Raw genomic sequence first — 4,224 nt, 5'->3', positions numbered from 1 at the left:
TATATGATGATTGAGATGTCCGAAGGGGCTACCCGATGGGGCCATTATGATATGATGCCCGACGGGGCGAAGCTCGAAGGAGCTAATGGGTAAAGGTGCATATACATATATAGCTAATGGGTAAAGGTGCATATACATATATACATGTTTTCAAAAGTACATTATGCATATTCATGGTCCTTAGCGACAGTCACAGGTACATGTTGACTCCTACATTCTTCTTCTCTTTTGAATCTTGATATGTTTTTTCATTTCTGCCTTACATACTAGGTACATTATTCGTACTGATGTCCCTTTGCCTGGGGGAGCTGTGTTTCATGCCACACAGGTGCAGACAGTTGAGTAGAGAACATTTGCCATAGGATGTTCCTGGGCTATCAGCTGGATTGGTGAACTCCATTTCTATTCGGAGTGTTGCCGAGTCAGAGTACTTATGTATGTCCTCGAGTCAAATGCATTACGGGTATGTTGGGGCCCTGTCTCAACCTATGTTATGGTATCTTGGTTCATGTTAGACACTTTGCAGACAGTGTCTTGTGGATAGTGCGTCGAGATGTCGATAGATGTGTAAAGCTGCCATGTAGGTCGACGTGTTCATATGCATTGTTTTAAAGATTTTTTTGTGACTAAAGTTTTTTTTGAATTAACGACAAGGGAGAAGTCCCTGACTTGATAAAAGAGTTTTATTAAAAGGTTTTTCGTGTTTTACTTGACGAAAGCACCATTTCATAATTTAAAGGTTCACAAAAAGGTGTGACTTATGAATAGAATTGTAGTATGTCACTCAGCCGAGTAGGGCCTTGGGCGTCAGTCGCGGCCTTCCGATTTGGGTCGTGACAATTTATCTCGTCTTGAGGAAGGTGGGAGGCCATTGGATGGTCTTGAAATCAATGAATCGTTCCCGGATGAGCAAGTGATGGAGGGGTCATATGATATAATTCCAAGGTATGCCGACTTTGCAAATTATCATGCTAGTGACATCATGCCGGAGGATTTGAACTTTCACAAAAAGAAAAAGTTCTTGAGTGACGTCCGAAAATTCTATTGGGATAAGCCATATCTATTCCGTTTTTGTGCCGACAACATCATAAAGAGGTGCATACCCGGAGACCAAAGTAGAAATGATGCCCATCATTGAGGCGTGTCACTCATCACCGGTTGGTGGACACCACAGTAGCTCAAGGACGGCGGCCAAGGTTCTTCAAAGTGGCTTTTATTGGCTAACAATCTATCAAGATGCCCATGACTTTGTGAAAGCTTGTGATCAATGTCAAAGGCATGGGGCATCTCAAGGAGGCATGAGCTACCAATGACACCGATTCTTGAAGTTGAATTGTTCGATGTATAGGGCATTGATTTTATGGGTCCATTTGTGAGTTCCTACAACAACAAGTACATTTTTATGGAAGTAGACTATGTGTCCAAATGGATGGAAGCCGTTGCGCTCCCTAACAATGAAAGAAGAAGTATCACCTCATTCTTGAGAGGGTTTATTCTCAAAGTTTGGAACTCCAAGGGCAATCATTAGTGATGGGGGCTCTCATTTTTACAACCAGTTATTAAAGACTCTTCTTGAGAAATATGGAGTCCACCACAAAGTTTCCACCCCTTATCATCCCCAAACGAGTGGGCAAGTGGAGGTGTCAAATCGGGAGATCAAGAGCATCCTCTCCAAAATCGTGAATGCTAACTGGACCGATTGGTCGAGGAAGTTAGATGATGCATTGTGGGCATATCTTATGGCTTACAAAAAGCCAATAGGTATGTCTCCTTACCAATTGGTGTTTGGGGAAGCTTGCCATATCCCGGTAAAGCTTGAGCATAAGGCATTGTGGGCCTTAAAGAGGTAGAATCTAGATTAGGGTGATGCCTCAAAGTTGAGATTGGATCAACTAAATGAGCTGGATGAATTCCATTTTAGAGCATATGTTAGCTCTTCCCTCTACAAGGCCCGCATGAGGCATCATCATGACAAGAAGATTTTGAACAGAGAGTTCACTCCGGGGGATCGTGTGCTGTTCTTCAATTCAAAACTCCGGTTGTTTCTCGGAAAATTGAAGTCAAAATGGTAGGGACCTTTTAAAGTCACCCAAGTGTTTCCACATGGAGCAATTGAACTTATGTGCCCAAGTGGTAATAGAATCAAGGTGAATGGGCAAAAGGTGAAGCACTACCTGGGCTCCCCCAATGAAGCAAGGATTATTGAGGTCATCTTCCTCATTGAGCCATGAAAAAAGGTAACAACGTCGTGCCGCAATAAAAAATCAAGCGCTTCTTGGGAGGCAACCCAAGCTTTTACTTTCACATGTATATTGTTTTTACTTTTGTGATGTTTTTAATATGTGTTTAAGTGTGTAGGAATGAGAGGGAATATACTTGAAAAGAGAAAAAGGGGCAAAGTGTTTAGTGACAACATCTGTAGCATAACCTACGTCTCACAGGTGCTGCATGCGAGTACCACCTGCGTCTCGCAGGTGGTGTAGGTGAAAAGCTCAGAATTGCCAAATTTTCTGAAGGTGCGGACAAATGTCAACACCTGCAGTTCGCAGGTAGTGTTTGAGACAACACCTGTGTCTCGCAGGTGCTGCAGGTAAGTGAATAGGCACAGGTCAGTCCACCTGACCCGACCCGCGACCCTTTATTTTTAAAACATTCAAATGCCTTTTCAATCCCAACAGTTACCATTTTTTCCCTCTTCTCAAACCATAACCACCCCCTTCTCCTCCTCTATAAATTATTTTTCTCTCTTCCAAATCAAATCATCATTAACACAAGCAAATCATAACTAGGGTTTTCTAAAGTTCTGAAAGTTGCATGGTTACTCATTTTCTGCAAATTGTCTTCAAATCTCAGGTATGGAAACTCTACTTTTCTCTCCCTTCAGTGCATGGTAACGAAGTAGTTGTTCAAACTTTGTTGTTCAATCCAACCCTAAGCATGAACTGTAGATTGCTTTTGTTTTTCTTGTACTCTATTGTCTCTTGAATGATGTGGGTTGGTTGTGAAGAGTACAAATTGGGAAATTCTTGAGTACCCAATATAGAGTGTCAAATCATGATTATGGAGAGTATTTGTTCATGTTGGGTTTGATGAAATTGGAATTCTTGAGTACCCATAGTCCTAGAGGATGTGTTATCCATGAATGCCCACAACATGCTTCATAAAATGCTTGAATGATTCTCTATACCTTGAACTTGTGAAAATGAGAAATTTGTGAAAAACTTGAGGAAGTCTTGAGTACCCAAGTGTCACTAATCATGTTGGAACCCCTAGTGTCCCTAAGACTCTATAAATGATAGTATTTATCGAAGGGATGTGCTAACCGAACTCATGAGAATCTTTCAATTGAATAAACCATCTTTGTCCAAATGAGTTCTTGGCTTTTCGCACTGATAGACGGCGTGGCCACCTTCTTAAGGGAAATAGTCAAATGTACATGAGTCTGTATGTATATAAGATTGTGTATGTGTTGTTGTTTTTTTAAGAAAAAAAAATATGTGTGTGTGATCAGTGAAAAAGCAGTAAGGCAATACGTGCGTGTAGCATCTGCGAGATGCTGAACTTGCGTCACGCACTTCTACATCAGGTGCTGACAGTGAATTTCACTAAAAAGGAAACTCAGGTGTCAGCATTTGTGACATCACCTGCGGTTCTCAGGTCATGCCTGCGTCCCGCAGGTGCTGTTCGTAAATGCTGACATCCTTTACTGCTTTGTGTTAATTCTTCCTATGTTTTGTTCTTGTGTTATTTTCTTTCTTATGCTTTCCTGTATAAAGGAAAACCATAAATATTGGGTATTTTAGTGGCGTATTCGCAGGATGGCAAGGACAAACAAATAAAAGGGCAAAGGCAAGAAAAAAACTCAAAGGGCTACTATAGATACTGTCCCCCAGTCTGAAGGGGGGACAGCACGTAGCCCTTCACCGGAAGTTCTTGAAGCCCTTGAGAGGGGCAGAAGAAGGGAAGCTGAGGAAAAGCAGTTCATCTTCTCAGGTTCCAGGGAATTGTATCTAGCTCGAAGGACGGTCAAATCGGATGGCAATGAAACTCGGGGGTTCACTGCGAAGAAGCGGGTGTCGCTAAATGGGTTGCAGGATATGTGTCCAGGGATTATCTACAAATTGAACACATTACGATGGACTTACTTCCAGCAACCCGGCGAGTATTGCCCAGTTCTTGTGAGGGAGTTTTATGCAAATTATGGGGCTCTGTTGAATGTAAAGC

The sequence above is a fragment of the Lycium ferocissimum genome, chromosome 11 (genome assembly GCF_029784015.1).
Source record: "Lycium ferocissimum isolate CSIRO_LF1 chromosome 11, AGI_CSIRO_Lferr_CH_V1, whole genome shotgun sequence".
Taxonomy (NCBI): domain Eukaryota; kingdom Viridiplantae; phylum Streptophyta; class Magnoliopsida; order Solanales; family Solanaceae; genus Lycium; species Lycium ferocissimum.
The sequence above is the reverse complement of the archived record's forward strand: the minus strand, read 5'-3'. Positions refer to the sequence as shown.